General features: G+C 40.6%; 1 long non-coding RNA gene across 1 annotated transcript in view; it reads left to right on the top strand.

Moving 5' to 3' along the window:
* LOC121895419 overlaps positions 1-6,747 on the top strand; it is a 49,653-nt gene extending 42,906 nt beyond the window's left edge. Inside the window, exon 3 of the long non-coding RNA XR_006095768.1 lies at positions 3,773-6,747. This is a non-coding gene — a long non-coding RNA (uncharacterized LOC121895419). The remainder of the gene's footprint in view (positions 1-3,772) is intronic.
* The last annotated feature ends 11,668 nt before the right edge of the window (positions 6,748-18,415 follow it).

The following is an 18,415-nucleotide window of genomic DNA, read 5'->3' as shown; positions in this document are numbered from 1 at the left end:
TCTAATTTCTTCCTACTTTTGTTGATTGCAGAATTGACACAGAAGAGTTTAGCAATTAGCAATTAATCTGGTGTCAAAGGAGTGTTTTCACACACACTGGATGTGAATAAGAAAACAGAAACTCACCAATTATCATGTAACAATAAGAGTAAAATGATCATTATTATTAACTACTACTACCACCACTACTACAGTTTAGCACAAAAAGTTACATTTTGTGACATAAGTGGCACCATGGGTCCATTCATGAGACTCTTGTAGGTATAATAGTTGGTCCCTGATAGAATAGGCAGAGCTAGTCAGGAAGTTCAATGCTTTTGAGTGACTTTTCTTCACTGAAATAGTGTGGCAGGTACTTCTTGGGCTGCTTAAAGCTCCAAACAAGCTCTCCATTAATGAAATGGTTAGTGGGTATTATAGAAGGTTAGAGATAATAACTTTAGGCAAGTTTAAATAGTTTGCTGTGGTTGTACTTGATGGAGCTTGTTGGCTTGACACAGGTTGGGATTATGAACTACCTGAGCAGCTTGCTTCTGGTTTATAAAAAGTTGGTTGGTTTGTCGAGGCAGAGGTTTTTTTCATGTTTTTTTATTTGAACATAACCCTTCCTTCAAAGTAGAACACCTTATGTTTTGCTTTTGTGGTCATCATTATGTATGAATATACTGTTTTGGACATTTGATATTTGCATTTGCAACAATTTTGTATCATCGTCTTCACTAACAATAGACGGACTAAATATGAGACTTTTAGCTACCTGGTGTTCTGTTAAGCCTCCTACACCTGGTCCTAATAGGCACTCACACACATGCTCTGCTCCGCTCTCTTTTCCCATCTTCCACCTTAGGAAACAAGCTGCTGTTATTCCACCAGTGAGTTGTAAACCTGCAATAAAACTGTGGCATGGCCCCTATGTGCAGTATGGGTAATGCTCCATATACTTTAATGGTACACTGGACCAGGTCATATATTTCTCTTCTTATGTGAGATTCATAAGCTAAGGGAGGGGATAAGGTTTGTGGTTCAGCCAGTGAGTTTAATGTCGAGTATGTATGTTGATAAGTACCATCTTATGTAATGGAGGAAAAAAGAAAGAAAAGTTCTGTCTGTAATCTTCATATGGATTTATATGCCAAGATTGCATCATTGATAAATGATGGTCTTCATTGTAAAACGACACTGCCATATTTTCAGAAAACTGTCCTGAAGCACGCGATCACACTTTTACAGATGGGAAACTGAGTGGGTTTGTAAAATGAGATTTAAGGAAGTTGAATTCTTTAACCAAACCAACTGTGTAGCATTTTTTTTTTTTTTTTAAAGAAACGTCTGCTAATGGAATTCTTAGAAGTCTCTGTCATGTTTTTTCAGGGCTCAGTGTGTGTTTAACATACCAGTATTATGTCACAGAACAATTTACAACTTCAGTGTAAAATATGTGATGATAACAAATTACATGTATTCCTGTCAGATCAGCTTACATCCTTTCATTATTCAGAGCACACATGACCAATTCTGTAGCGCTGCACCACATGCATGCTCTGATGCTAACCATCTCTTACAAATTTCATAACAACGAGAGAGGATAGGTCTTTCTCCACCGCAACCGCTAAACACTCCTTAGAATTAGATCCAAATGTGGTAATAGACAACATGTATTTGGGAGTGCGGATGTAACTCTAGACTACAGCCACATGATACTGACGATCAGTGCTAAGTTGTGGTTGAAACAGATGTCTAAACACACAACAGTGTTGACAGGCTGAGGCCCGATGTTTACAGTTGCCTGAGGGAAGGATGCTGCTTTTTGGATGTGAGGAAAAGATGATTGGATACACAAATACAACAACACCCTCTACAGATAGACTCAGAGGAAATCAATTACTGACTCACTGAGTAGACGCGTTCTCCACTGAATTATGACTTTATCTCCTCTGCTCGTTAGTGTTCAGTTAATTAGTGATCTTCAACAGGGGTCTGATTGCAGATCAATCAGGGAATGTTCAACCAATTTTACTCTCTTGACTCACTGTGAAATTGTTGCTCATTCTTTATATCATACACTAAAAAACCTATTGAAAAAGTACAATTTCTTATTTCATGTTTTTCTATCAAAGTACGGTGACTTTCATTTCTTGGAATTCCCCGCCCCGTCTGCCCCCTTCTTATTGTTTATTTAAAGTGATACTTGCTACATCATGTTTCAGCTGTAAATGTTTCAATTCTTAAGAAACGCTTTTTTCTAGCCGTTTGAGGTTGTGACAGATGAGGTAGGAATTTGCGTTCCATCAACAACAAAAATCTTTTGATCCAACCACTAACTTATTGTCTTTCTGGTTACAAGTCAGCCAAGTTTAAAGTTTGATCATTTCACCTGTCTAGCCTTGGCTACCCTTAGGAAGGAAGTTTCATATGTAACACTTCTGTAATGTGTCTCAGTGTGTTCAAGGAATGATGTGTTGTCTTGTACTATCAAGTTTTTTTTTTTCCAATCCTGCTTTCTCCTTCTGGCAAAAAAAATCCTGTCTGACTGTCTGTCCCTTAGGCACAGGATTTGTTCCATAGTCTATAACGAGGTATGCATAGTGTGTTTGCTTGGTTGTTCATTATTGTTGTGGGGTGTTTCCCCACATCTCACGTGAACTAGTGTCCTTATGTTGCCCCCTCACACCCCTCAACCTCTTGGATCACACAGACACAGAAAGCTTTGGAGGCAACAATCACTGGCCTGCATACTAATAGCAGCCCTGCTCTACCTGAAAGCTAGAAATTACACATTAAAATAATCCATTAAAGCTCTATTTGACATCCTGGTCAGAATTTGCATCTGCAGTGGCTTTTCTGTTGTCACATTTATGATAATTGGTAAATGGGAATGAGCTGCTTTGCTTGAGCTACAGATAAACTTGAACTTACCTCTCCAAGGCGTCTGTGTTTGCATTTTAGGTTTCCTTCTGGATCATGAGATCTCAAAAATGTGATCTTGTTTTCTTAATTACACCTAATGCTGCAGAAGAACTTGATGGAGTAATATGAGCTTCCACCAGGGCTCCACTGTGTAAAACACAGCATCAATTGGAAAAAATAAACAAACTAAAAGTTAGTATTTTACTATAAAATTTATCAGTTATATTGTTCAGCTATACTTTCTTCCCTTTATGTGTGAATACAACTGAATAATACCACTTGATTTTATAGCTGAATATGACAAACATTAGAAGTAAAATAACATTGAATTGTTTTATTTAGTGACTTTTAAAAAAAAAGGGAAAACACAGTAATAAAAAAGTTTGCAATATTTACCTTGGACAGTCTTTTCCAATACAGATTATGTTTCAGAGCATGAATTCTGTAATCCTCAGTGGAATATGTATTGGAAGTACCCTTCACAACCCTGGTCACCTCCAACTGCACTCCAAAAAGGATTTGCCCTTATTTTTTCACTCCGTCTGACTCCAGATCATGTTTAATGTATCAAAACAGCAGTCATTCAGCCCTAAATCTGGTGTCGAGGCTGTGGCTAGACAGGAAATTGATGTGGAGAGAAATGGCTCTGTGGCAGACCTTTACTATTAACTCAGCCATGTATGGCAGAGATAGGTGCAGTCAGCAAAAATTGGGCTCAACACAAGCAGTTTTTAGGTTTTGCCAGACTGTGCTCCCCTCAGCTGCGGCCTGTTCACACCTCGTTGTCTCCATCCACCTCCACTCACTGATAATCACAGTTCAGGTCTCTCCTTTTTTACACTCCTTTCCTTTTCTCCCACTACAGCTTTGGCCAGGAAGGAGCTTTCACAACTCAACTTGTGTGGCCACCCAAAAAGTGAGGCTGAGTCCAAAGTTTTGCAGGAACTCTGTACAGCTAGTCCTTGGGTTTCCACAAGCTTGAGGAAATGAGAAGGAGAAGAGGAAGAGAGAGATTGTGTGTAATACATAGAGAAACAGAGACAAGAGAGAGTGAGAGCTGTGTGGAACAGTGGAAGCACACCAGCGGAGAAAGAAACCTGATTTATTATCACCAAAAATCAGCTGCAGATGTCAGCTCACAGATTCTCCTTCTGCCGCCAATTATAGACACTCACGCAAAGATCTGCACAGCCCCAGAGTCTGCCTCTTTATACACACACACACACACACACACACACACACACACACACACACACACAGATCTGCATTGAGCTACAGTATGCATACCTGTGCATGCATTCACACATACATGCATACACACCTTTACATTTGATGAACTTGTGACTCACTGTCGAAGCTCAAACGAAAGGTTTTCACCCACCTGGATTATTTCCCGTTGCTCTCTGAACGCCAGTGACGGATAATGAAGATGTCCATAAAAAGCATTAGTGGTGTGATGTCAGCAATAATAATCCCAGGAAAGATTTCTACCCTCAAGCTTTTTTCCTCCTGCGTGTTGTTCCACTGCATCAGTCATTATGTGCTATTTCAAGTCGTTACTGTAATCACCAAAGCATCCTTTGGATTTAGCGTAATCTGTCTATAGATTTTTGGATTTCATTGTTTAGAGGAAGGAAGATGTGAACTTGATAATGGCTCTCACATAAATCACGTATGGGAAACATGATTGAAATGCTATTTTATCCAGCGTTGCGCTGTACGTGCACATAATCATAGAGTCAGAGAAAATTGTCTTGAATTTATGTTCAGATTGTTCAGATCCTGGAACTCCTCAAGCAAACATCAACCCCAACTAAAGACCTTGTGGACTTAGGACGAGGATGACAGAGACAAATGGACTGCAGCGAGGGTTAATTTGTGCCAGAACCCTCTAGATTAAGACCAGCCCCTAGTTTGTGGGATCTCCATTTCCTCTGTCACCATTAACATTTGATAATTAATCTTCTGATATACTTAATGCTATTTGTGTTAAGCATTCCTTCATCTCTCACTGATTTTTACCTGTAAAATCAGTCAGTCTGTCCAACCTGTCGGAGCAGCACCTGTGTTCTTGCACTTCCTGATTTACAAAAATAGGCACTGGATAGCAACATTAGCAGGCACACATGTCCGTCTCTAAAAGTACAATCCAGTTTACAGTGGTAATGCTTTGCAATAATACAGACAGCATGATCGCGTCTGGGCCAAGTTGGGGTCAGTTCAGAATCTGGAAGCTAAATCAGAGTAGTCACGGTTGGGGGAAAGTGGAAAACTTAAGGAAAAATATATACAACATGCTCTGTGTGTTTGCGTCGTTGGTGTTGCATCGCTGCGTTGTTGCACAGTGAACAGCTCTGCATTCACAAGCTCTGATATCACAAATTAAACCTGAGGACAAACAATAAAAGGATAATTCTAATTTGGGAACTATCTGCAATCAAAGAGGTTGCTATTAGCAGCTCTTACATCTCAAATGTCTCAGTTTCTAAAAATACAAACACAGCGTTACAGTAAATGTAGTAAACGGTGTTAAATGCACAGATAGGGTCCTTGAATATTGTTGTAAGATATCAAAGAGTGAAAAAGTGGAAACAATGACTTCATTGTCTTGTAGCCAAAGTGCTTTGCTGCACCGAGAGGAAGAAGTTAAACACAAAGCAGACAGACAACGTGCTAATCACTATAGTCAGGTTTTCATCGAATGAAGCACACATTTGAACCCAGTTTCCAGAAAACTGGCAAAAGAAAATGCAGATTAATACATTTTTCCATCCACTGCTATCATGTGAGTATTAGGAGTTGGGCTCATCAAGCTAAACAGTGGATCTAATTCTCCAGTCTTGTGCCATTAAGCTATTGCAGAGGGCATGTAACGAGATTACGTAATTAAAAGAGCGTTGGTCACATCTCAAATGATGGAAAACCATGTTGGAAACATGATGCAAATATGACATTTATACTCACTTAATGTATTATTTTGAGGAACGTTAGTCTCCTCATTGGTCCTCACAGATCAGATGTTTTCATCTGCTGTTATTTTTCATTCGTCTTCAGTAGAGCAAAAGCTTTTCTGACCTTTAATTCTCATACTTCAAGTACGTCAGGATCTATTTGCTAAGTCTGTTTCCATTGCAGTGTTGCATTTGTTTTTATTGATCCATCAACTTTTCCATCTCTACATGTAGAGATGTAAAAAAACATTTTTTGTGATATTTCAGATTTTTTTTCAGAATTTCCAACGTTTCCACTCAGGATTTTTAATGCACAAATTGAAAATGTGCGTGAAAACAGGTGGATAAAAAAACCATACATTATATTAATACTATATTTGCCCCTCATCATATAATGGACAGCACATACCAAACAAACATCAGTTCTATCCAGAAAAAGCACAGTGTCGGTAAATGATGCTGTCTCATGCTGACTGCATAGAACATCCTAATGCTAACATTGTTTTTTCATACATCTCACTGTTTTTATAGATGGTATCGACCAAATATAAAATGTATAAAATATTAATTACAGACTGAATCACCTGCCGACTCAAAAAAGAAACATGGTTGTGTTTTATGGATCATAGTATTTATGTTATGCTAAACATTCCCACATGTGATATAGACAAGACAATTGTTTATGATCTTTGACAGTAGGAACAACAGATAATGAAAATATATGCAACATGTGAGCTTGTTGATGACAAGGTGACATATTGTAAAGGCAGCCAACACAGCTTACTCCTACTGTACATAATTATGAATTCAAGGTCTTAAGTTTGCTGTAGCTTTTACGCCTTACAGTGAGCAGCTCCCCTCATATCAATAAAATGTTATTAGCCTCTGAGTCCAGTTTACACTCCTTACTGTCTCCTAAAATTATGTGACTTTATTTACAGTGTTTTATCTCTCGCTCAGTTTCACTGTTTGCAGTTAAAATCTAAAACTATTAAAATTCTTTGTTATATTTGATCCAGACGTCTCCATTCACACAGTATTACATATCAGGGCATTGATCCAAACAGCATATATCCCACTTAGAATAACTCCTAACTCAGGCATATTATTTCTTTTTGTTTGTCTTACTTCGAAAATCTATCCACTCATAATATATCCATCTGTATTCTTTGATTTGTTTCGAGGACTACATTCAAATAATGTAATGTTACAAACACACACAGTTTAGTTTTAAGTTATACTTCTAGCTTTGAAATCTTATTGCCTATAATACATCACAGGTGCAGTTGTTGCCTTTATACCTATACAGTCGACTCATAAGATTCAGGACTCCTTGTTATGTCTCCTGTTTTAAAGAAATCAGCTGGAGGTAGCAGTACCATACCTCCTAGAATTTCCTGCTGCTTCAGTTCCCACTACCGTTCGCTGTCTGCTATTATTGGATCCTGTGCACTTGTACGGCCCCAAAGGTTATGTATGCTCTCACATAATTAGCGCTATGCAGAAATGCACATGTAAGTGAAATGCAAACGCACAATTTGTCCGTGTTCCTGTTGCTCGCTCTTTCCTAATATATATAATACACAATTCATGTAAAGCACTCTGTGACCTGCTTATGTGCAATTTAAATATATTTAAAGTTAAACAAGGCAACAGTTCTGTGACAGCAAGAGATAACTTGCTAGAAAATATAGAAAGTGACTTGAGTGCATTTAAATGTTTTTTCCAAAACATATCACATGAACACGACTGTTGTGTAAACTGTGAGAAATATTGAAGTAACAGATTTCAAAACCTTTTGTTTTGCACTAAAGTATGAAATGTTGATGATCATATTTGGTGAAATTTTATCAATAAGCTTTTTTAGTCCTCTTCTTACTGAAATACAGTGAAGTAAACAGGTTAAAGATGTATGAAATGCCTTCACAGCTGGATTCATGTAACACACATACTGTATGAGCACTTAATGCTTCATCTGAGGTTTAAAAAAAATATATGATTAACAAGTGGTTCATTACTGCTACAGGTGATAAATGTTATGTTCAATGCTATGATAAATGCGACACGGTGATGACACAGTATTAGCAGAGCCAACCAATCAGAGGTTAATATGTTGGTTTACACTAACTTAACGATCTGTGGACTAAATAACAATAAAGCACAGCCTAATTAGTATGTTTATAAGAACACTTTCATTTTGATAGACGACTATGTGGCGTTCAGTGCCGCTAGCTAGCGTGGCTAGCCTAATGTAAACACCTCAGTGTCCAACGCTCTCAGTGACGGACCAAGTTGTAAAAACATTTACAGGATTAAGAGGATGGTGGGGGGTCAAGAATGAATTGGATGTGTGTGTATATGTGAGTGTTTGATGGGGGTCAGCTGATATACTACCCTGGCAGTTTTTTCTGCTGAGTGGAGTGCTTTGGGAATGGTGTTGATGGTAGTTTTTTCACATTTTCTTTCCTTCTTGGAGGAAACTATTGTAAATACCAGCACTGTTTCTCTATCACTCCTCCAGGGTGCCAGACTAATACTGTACACTGTATAGACACACACACACACACACACACACAGCTAGTCCTCAGTAAAATGTCCCCATAAAGTCTTGATTTTCCTGTGGGATGTCATTGCAGTGATCCATGGGGAATAAGTTAATGTCTAAGAAGAGTGAAAGTATATAAATTTTTGATATATGTGAAGTTGATTTTATTTGATGACCTTCACCATTCTTACAGTATTTGACATCACTGCTGTTGCCTTGTTTCTTTCATCCACTGACGTATCAGTCCAGATGAAGAACTGACCCTCCATAGCTTTAAAAGATAACGCCTTTTTTAATACTTGACCTAAGAGTATTGCCATGTTTAAAAAGAATGTTTTCCATATTTTAATAAAAACAGAGTAAGACCAGTTGTTTGTGTTAATGGTACCATATCTGTATATGGAAACATTATTCTGGGCAGACCTTTCATGACCAAAAATAAATGATCTACACTAAGAATCCCTAAAGGGGCCCGAACACACCTAAACTCTATTCAACCAGCTTTTTATAGACTTCATCCTTCATTTTAGTCTGGTGAATTATAAAAGATATACACACACTTTAATTTTTTTAATTATAGATGGTCATAAACTTGCCTCATCTCACCTCTTCTTTGATGACTGGTGGTCACTCATCACTGAAGTATTTAGATTTTAGAAACCAAATTCCCTGAAAATTAAATTCAAATTTCACTGTCTCCTCTTCAAACATTTCAATAGACTATTTTGTATGTTTATTTTTTCGCAAATAATGTAAAATCATTCAGGAGTGAAACTAAATTAAATGTGCTTAAACGTATCATATCATCAACAATCATTTGGCAGAACAGCTAATGCTCAAGAAGCAAGTGGCAGCTAGCCTTTATCAATGTAATTTCTTTATCTCTACAGGGAAATTACTGGCTAAAATTGTCCCTCTGAAGTGTTTCTTTAGATATGCCTACTTAACGTTCTGTGCAAAACACATTTATCCACAGTACAGAAAACATTCTTCCAAGAAAACCACATTCTTCCTCCTTTCTAATGGCTAATAATTGTGTTTAGTCATAAGAGATAAATACAAAATGTAATAATATGTGCCATTATTAAGCATGGATGCTCCCACTTTGCTCACAGTTAACCAGTGTTTAGTCACAAATGAGTGAACATGAGTGTTCAGCGTGGTATTTCAGCTCAAACCCCCCTAATTAGTTTAACATTAGCAACCACAATCAAACATATGCTGTTCTCGAGTACAGGAAGTCATAAACCTGGGTATTTACTTTGTGCGCCCCTGTTTGCACCATTAAAACAGCTAATAGGTAATAATGCCTTTCCCCCAATTGATAACAAGTGCATTTAGTGCTTTGAGACTGTGTGTGGGTTGCGATTTGTTTGACTGCAAACTTTGAGAAACTGAACTAATGGTACCATTAGGGTTAATTTCAGGGCCAACTCTTTTCTTTTTGGACAGAAGCGGCCGGCATATTTATGTTAAATGGGCTGTGCCGCTAATATTGTAAATAAAAAGCTCGCACAGGAACTATAATGATCAAGTTAATAACTTCAGCTCACCTCAGCACGATCTTAAGTTTTCACCATGCTCAACATATCTATCATTTCTGAGACACAAGCCTACCTCCTAGCCTCGTCCAATCTTACACCCTGACACCTACTGAAATCTCATCCAGTATCACCAGCTAATAGCTCAAGAGTGACTTACCCCCTCGGCTGTTTTATGACTGGCATTTTTTATGAGACCACAGTGGGCCTTCCAGCCCTGAGAGGTCAGACGGCTCGACAGCAGCGGTCAGAATGAATGGCTCATTTCCTAGCCGTGGCATGATGGAGAGGATACAGTTGCTCTAGCCTTTCCTCCAGGCTGTCAGTGACTAGACGCACAGACGGAGTAAATCTCGAAGAGTGTGACAAACCACTGTCTGCGAGCTCTGCTTCGTGTACCGAACACCGTGTGGGTCATTATGAGTCGTTTCGGTGTGACAAATCTCCACAGAAGACAGAGACGCGGATCACTCAAAGGGATCTGTTCCTGCGTAACTGGAAATAGTAGCTAGTATTTAGCCACCCCTAGAAGATGTGGTTGATTTCATTTTATATGGAGTGAAACAATGAGTCAGGACGGGCTACTGCTGAGCTCTCAATGTAAAAGGCAGCCATCCCATCTGGAGGTGACTGAGTGGGATTTGTATCAGCCAGTGCTGGATATCCTTGCTGTCGTCTTTTATACGTTCATAAGGAGAAAGAGGCAAAGGAGGAGGGGTGCAGAAGGATGAGGGGTGGGGGTGTGGGGGGTGGTGTGGCCCTGAAAACTAAAGGAATTCTGGCTTTTGCCTTGATGCATTTTATGAGAACTCGGCACAAGCGTCATTGGACAGCCCACTCGCAGATCAGGCCCCCACGGCTATAGGATATCTCTGGTTTCCATCACGAGGAAAGACACATGCACGAACATGCACGTATAAAAGGATAATTCTACACACGTGCCAACAAATCCTTGCAAACACACAAACTTTCCTATTTGTATCAACCTCAAACACAAGTGAAAACACTTCCACAACGCGTGTATCAATCTCATATCAAACACACAATCCTTTCTCTCTCTCTCTCTCTCTCTCTCTCTCTCTGCCTCCGTCTCGTTCGCGTACACACTCTCTGCAGTGAGGGTCTGGGAGCAATCAAATAGCTGCACTACATAGCCCGTCTGAATCCTGTTTTCCTGTGCGTCTGCACCCATGTACCAGCGAGTCCACCCCAGTGCTCCAATAAAACCTCACTAATGATCCCCCTCACCCCCCTCGCCCACACTCTGGCTCTGGCACCCGGCCCGTAGATGCACAAACCGAAGGGGCACTTTACGAGTCAAGCGGCCGTCCTCAACCGTGATGTCATCTTTAGCTCTCACTTAATCCTGCCAATCCCCCAAGAGCTGCCAGCCAGACACACCAGAAGAATACAGCTGCTATTTCTACCTCCCCTTTTTTCACCTCTGTCCATTTCTTTTTTTTTTTTTCTTATTTGTTTGTTTGTTTATTTTTTCAGGCTGTAAAATGTAAATGATGTCCGCCCCGTGTGCCACACACGCTCTCTAAATCAGTGGGTGGATATTTTTATAAAGGGCTTTTCCCAAAATATACTGCTTGTCCAATTACTGACACATTAACTGCTTCTCATCTGACGCACCAAGCAGCGAGCGGACATTGACTCACTGTTTTCAGAATGACTCTATTCAAGCAGCATAGAGGGATTATAGGTTTCTTTCTGCCCTCGACACAGCTACCACCATCCAAATAGGAAGTAGTCTGACATGCACTCACACTCTGTAAATCTCCCACCTCTTTTTTTTTTTTCTTGGAAAAATAAATGGGAATATATGATCTACTATAGGTGCTCAGCTATAGTATTTGTATATAAAGAAATGTACAGAAGTTGAATAAAGTCTCCGCAGACAAGTAATGAACCTCAAACTTACCTTCCGTAATGTCATCCTGACTGCAGCCTCAAAGGAGCACACGGCTCTGCCCAGTTTTCAGCCTCAAAGCATGATGTTTTCAGTGAATATGTCAGGCTTTTAATAAATCTTAAGTAATGATACAACAGTTTGATACTAAGATGCAATGATTAAAATTTTAAAGAAGCAAAAAAATAAAAGTTTGTTGCTTCAGTCCATGGTAACTGTGTAAATATTTGTTCCAGATTCGGCACCACAGGTCACGGTGTGATGTATGACCGCTGTCGCCTAATCAGCTCTGGGAAATGAGCACACATGCACTGGCGCACATTTAGACACACACACACGCACACACACACGTAAACTAGTTGTGTTGTTGCAATAAATATGAAGTTTTTAGTTAGTTTGACAAAATTTGTGGTCAGTAAACATCATCGAGGATTGTTATCAAGGAAGAGTTATGCTGTTAAAGATAGTAAATTAATGATAATATTATTAAGAACGGCTTAATTTAGCCTGTTTCACACACACATTATGTTTCCAAAACAACCTTAACACCCCCTTCTCTCTCTCTTTCTCTCTCTCTCCCTCACACGCACACACTCAGACACGCACACACGCAGACTCGCACGCCACACAAAATCCAACATAGGTAGCTAATTATGGGGGAAATGGCCCTTTACTCATTTGAAAGGTATCCAGACAGGCTCTTACAACACCTACTCAATTAGCTGCCATTTGTCCCCCGAAATGAATGACTCTCTCTCTTCTCAGTCACCCAAAACATGAACACTTCAGTCTTTGATCTGCTATTGAGTTAGATCAGATCTTCCACAAGTGAACTACTGGAGCACTTAACACTCAAGACGCTGGTGCACTGGGGAAAAACGTACACGCTATTTAAATGGCTTAGAGGTACAAAATAGATTTTTAAAATAACATGCAAGTACGTTTTTGTTGAAACCGATTCAACTGTATTGATATGAGTTCAAAGACCTAATGAGAGTAGCGGATTGTTAATTTGTTGAAATAAACTAAGTGAATTACCTCATTACCGCAGCCCTACACCAGTGATTCAATCTGTCAAAAGTATTGTCAGCACACAGTGATGCTGTGACATTAGTAAGAGGTATTAAAGGTGTATTTAAATGGCAATAGAAAAAAAAAATCCTGCTGCCACTCAGCACCCTGGTAGATGAATGAGCTTATAGCAGCGAACAAGATTATCATCTGTTGATATAAGGCAACAAAATGAAGTTAATGAAAGTTAATAATAAGACTTCCTGTAAAGTAAAGTAAAACATATAATAGAAACAGGCAGGTTATTGTAAAACCTCACTGCTACTGAGGCAGATATTCCTTCCCTAAATCTTGACTGTGGGACAATCAGCAGCTCCTGATCCAAAGACCTAACAGACTGGCTGGTAACAGATGTTTACTAAAACACATGTATGCACAGCCCTATAGGTAAGTAACTGTATATCAGTCAGTTCTGAAACTAATAGGTAATTAATGGAGAGATAAATGTATTTCATTTTCAAGTCCTGTTAAGTCACTTTACTTATAGAGCACATTTAAAAACAACAAATATTGACCAAAGTGCTTTACAGTGAGATGACATAATTATGAGTATTTTCATGATGTACTTGCAGAGTATCATTTTGTACCCATATGTTTTTTTTTCATGTGGGTTCATAGGCTGTGCTATATAACTGCTGCTACCTGTCACTGTCTGACATTTACTTGGTTGCAAAAATAAAACTGAGTATGTTGAAAAGGATGGTTCACCGCAGCGGTCACCATGGTTCTTTCCTTTGTGATATCTGTTAACAGCTTCTGGTCTGAGAGGGCGTTCAGGCCAGAGAGGACAGGTGACCAGCCTTCACCTCCCTTCCTCCTACCTCTGAAAAGAAAACAAGTCATAAACCAAAAGAAAAAAAAAAAAAACTTTCTCAGCTAAAGAATCCACCGGGTGAATGGAGAGAGAGAGAGAGAGGGAGGAGTAGATGGAGTGAGAGAGTCCATTAAAAAGAATGACGGCCACGAAAAAAAAAAGAGAGGAAAAAAATCCCCATGGCAGCACACAATGCCATAGCTGGGGTTAAGTGCTAGGATTTCAGTCGATGGGGGATTTGGGGGTCCCTGCGTTTTTAAGCCTCTGTCCCCAAACCTCGCCTTCATCCACCTCCCTCTCCAATACACTCTCTCTTTCTTTCTCTCTCTCACTCTCACACACACACACACACACACACACACATTTACGTCTCTTCCAGATCTACCATCTCCACCCCCCCACCACTCCCCCCTCCTCCCCCAAGTCCCAGTCATCTGCCATAATCAGAACGATGATATACGGGCCCCATTAAAAGAGAGGGGCTGCTGACATGCAGGACAATAGCCCCTCACAGCGTGTCCAGGAAGCCTGCCCATCCAGGTGCACTCTCCCTTACAGCCAGAGGCCTGCCGCTCTCCCTCCTTCTCTCTCTCTGTCTCTCTTTCTACCTCTCTCACCCTCTTTTTCTCCCCAACCCTCTGAACGCAGTGTGAGCCCATTGAGAGGGAAGGTAGAGGGGAGGAGGAGGTAGAAACAGGAGAGGAGCAAATGGGGAGTGGAGGAGTTGTGTGGGGGTAAGGAGGGGATTTGCAGGACTGAGATTTGAGAGAGAGAGAGAGAGAGAGAGAAAGAGGAGGGTGGCGGAGGGGTGAGGAGTGTGAGGGAGAGCTCAGGTGTGTTGAAAAGATAGGACATTTGAGCAGTCAGCGATGAGGGGGGATCAGTGAGCTTGAAACAATGGTGATAATAAAAGTCTCCCCTTTCACCTCCGTGTGCCTCTCTGCTTCTCTCTCTTTCACTCTTTTTGCTCACCGTCCGTCTCTGCTCACCTGACCTACCGCAGCGCATCACGGGGCACAGAGGAAGGCTGAAGCCCCAAGGGGAGGAGGAGGAGGAGGAGGAGGAGGAGGAGGGAGGAAGAGTAGGGAGGAATGGCTAATGGGACGGGAGTGGAAGAGTGAGTCCCATCAGCACATCCTCGGTGACAGCCGATGGCCTGTCCGTCAGCAGGTAATTTAGACCAGACCGGGGATCTGTACACACACACACACACACACACACACACACGTCCGAGTGAATGGGCACAGCAAACAGTTTTCATGTTTATCCATCACTACTCACATTAATTCCTCCAGTATTATAATGTTTGTGATCTGACTACTACTAATACTAATGATACTAATACTAATAATACTACTACTACTACTAGCAAAAATACAGTCAAGGCTGTTTGAAGAACATGTCATCTATTGTTTCCTCTTCTAAAGGAGTAATTATCTTCATTTGAAATAATGTAGACAGTACACACTGCCATAGCATGATATCAAAGTACATAAATACTGTGAAAAATTGCTGTTATTAAAAAGTACATTTTTAACACGGTGGCTCAAAAGTCACATACATACAATTTGAAGCAGGTCTTAGCTAAACATCTGTATACAGTCGCTCTTGAAATAATAGCTATATGTCACAAGAAATGCAAATCATCCATACTTCAACTGAGTAATGAAGAAATGCAACCAATTACTTATAGAAACCACATTTCACAACACCGTGTGCTGTAAATCCCACCAGTCTTCACTGAACCGAGGAGGCACACGGTCACTCCCTTTCCTTTCAGCAGCTAGTGGCCCAGACACTGTCACCAATACTGAGGGCCACCACCGGACCCCCGAGAGCCTCCGAGGTCCACCGCACAAATCCCCTTCCGCATCAACCTGTCCATTAATACCCACTGACTATCTGCTCTCTGTGTGGTCCTCCTCTACTGCTACTCTAACAAAGAGAAAGAGGAAACTGTAAAGAGAGCTGACATCGCCGTCTTAGATGCTCCGCTTTTTTCTGGCCATCACCTATCCTGTATCCATGGCAGTGAGTCAGAGGTGCAATTTAGATAAGAAACTAGCTTCTTTCCTGTCTGGCTCTTTCTAACTGCTTTGAATGGAGAGACTGGAAAAAACGCAGGATGTGACACACTCATCTATGTCTATACAGTCTATGTCTATGTCTCACATGAGTCTGGCTCCTACCAGGAGTCACAACTTCGTTATGGAGAAGGTCATCAATCTCTTTTGGGATTTTTTTTTTGTTGACTTGGCTCGTTTTGGTGTTAAACACCAAATGTAGAGTTGGCAAGAGCATCCCTAAGTAGGTCTTTACGTCCATTGACTCACACGCTACTGATCTCAGGTCTGCATTGTTTCACTGTCTCAGTGTCTAAGGATGTTTTCCAGGACGTCCCTTCCATGTCCAATTTAAGATTTGTCCCTCTTGTCTTTAGCCAAGCTGCACTCCCTCACCGTCGCTTGCATCCAAGTCCTGGGAGGGAAATGAAAGCTGGTTGGGGAGATGCAGTCAACAAGGTGGTAGGAATTTTAATGATCGGCTTTCTGCTGCCTTTTCCTCTCCCACCGTTTTGGCACTCAAATAATGATCCGGCAGGCTTTGCCGTTTGGCACCCACTGGCTTTCCTCACTGGAAAAGGGGTAAGTCCACCACATCCCCCTGCTCGCTCTCTGATAAAAGACAAAGTACATTTTAATTAAAGCCAAGGAAAAACAGCTTAAATAAATAGATGGGCCTTATTTTCTGAAAGGTTTATTCTTTTCACTTTTTCTACTTGCTTGGCTTTTGTTTCTTTGGTCTCTTGCTGTTACTTTTGTTCAGTCTAGAACAAATGACTCCTTGCGGCAAACACTCTTATTCATATCCATATGTGCATATTGACATGGAAAAAAACCAGTCCTAATGTACATGCAGAAGTACACACACTCACAGACTGACATGAAATAAAGGGGACAGGCGGTCAAACCCCTGGTGGCAGACATTACCCGGGACCAGTGAGAAGAGAGCATTCGTCACGACCAATCAGAAGAGCCGGTAGAGTTTGTTATTGAAGCTCTGATTTTGGACCAGGGGCGCTCGTACACTCAGCGGTAGGTAAGGCTCACAATGTCCTGGCTTGTGTGTGTGTGTGTCTCAGGGCAAGTGTGTGGCACACTCTGTTCCTATCAGACCTCTCTCTCTTTCTCTTGAAGCAGAACAGATCCTCTGGATAAGCTCACCCAGTGGCAGAGAATCCCCTCCACCCCCCCCTCCCGCACATACATACATACACACACATGCACATTTATTCCTACATTGCATGCCTCCCCTCCTTCCATCTCTCCTGTCTTGATCTAATGCTCAGTGCATAATGGAACAAAAACAAGTGTGATTTTCCTCTTTTTCTCTGATTGCGCCTTTTCAGTTTGTTTGCTGGAGATGAAGGTCCTGAGTTTCCCAGTGCAGGCAGGCAGCCAGTAAGGGCAGAGCAGAGCAGAACTGAGCTGCTGGGAACAGACAGCAGCCAATTGTTAATGTGAGGAAACAGATCAGTCTGCCTGGCTACAAAGCGCCACAGTATTTTGCTATTTGAATGATGACTGATGATGCTACATTGACACTTATCAGTCAGAATGTGCATGTGGGTTATATACACACACATACAGTAGGGTCCAAAAGTCTGAGACCACTTTCCCAATGGGAAACCTACTGTACATACCTGCAAAATGTATGTGCAATGTACAGTAAGTGTATTTTCATTTCAAATTGCTTTGATTTGTCTGCATTTGATTGTACATTTTCCATTTAACATTCCAAAATGAGAGTAAAAACCACGTGTCTGAGTCAGAGATGCTGAATGATAAATCTCAGGTAATCCCTCCCTCCAAAATGGATTTAGAGAATTCTGCAGACAGACTCTTCCCTTCCTGTCTTTCATGAATACTGCCTCAAACACATTGCCTCAAAAGTCCAGCTCCCAGTGGCATAACAAAATCGTTTTTTTTTTATCATTATATTTTTCTCTGTGTGGTGTTGGTGTGTAGTGTGAAAATAAGACATTATTGTTGGGGTTTGCTCGTTTTATTGTAAAAATCAGTATGCATCATTAAAAAAACAGCTGGATTCTGGACAATCAGGAGTTGTTGGTCACTGTAGGCAACAAGAAACCAGAAATCCATTTATTTTTAAGTACCACAAAGACGTCAGCCATGTGTTAACCATGGTCACTTCATTTCCTCCTCCGCTGGCACTGGAAAGTTGACCGTAGTTGAACTGTTAGATGACATCACACATCAGAACCAAGCTAACAACCAGCTATTGTAAATCGGTTATTGACATCACATCACAGTAATGTGGTGTCAGATGGTGTGAACACAGCAAAGCACATGATAGAATGATAAAATTCGGTTTTACATTGCAATAACCTTTAGTTGTATCCAGCATCGTATGGCAATAGATAAACCAGATGGTAACAGTGACTATTAAATTGTAAAATAAAACCGTGTTATTGTAAAGAGATTCTGGGGATTTAGTTTTGTTTAGTTACATCTTGGTAATTCCCTTTAGTTTAGATTAGAGTTGCAGGAAACACACACATACACACACACACACACACACACACACACACACACAGCCAAGCAGACCATCCCACAGGACTGGAAAAGCTGAGAGGTGCCACCATGACCC

The sequence above is a fragment of the Thunnus maccoyii genome, chromosome 4 (genome assembly GCF_910596095.1).
Source record: "Thunnus maccoyii chromosome 4, fThuMac1.1, whole genome shotgun sequence".
NCBI lineage: Eukaryota > Metazoa > Chordata > Actinopteri > Scombriformes > Scombridae > Thunnus > Thunnus maccoyii.
The sequence above is the reverse complement of the archived record's forward strand: the minus strand, read 5'-3'. Positions and strand labels throughout refer to the sequence as shown.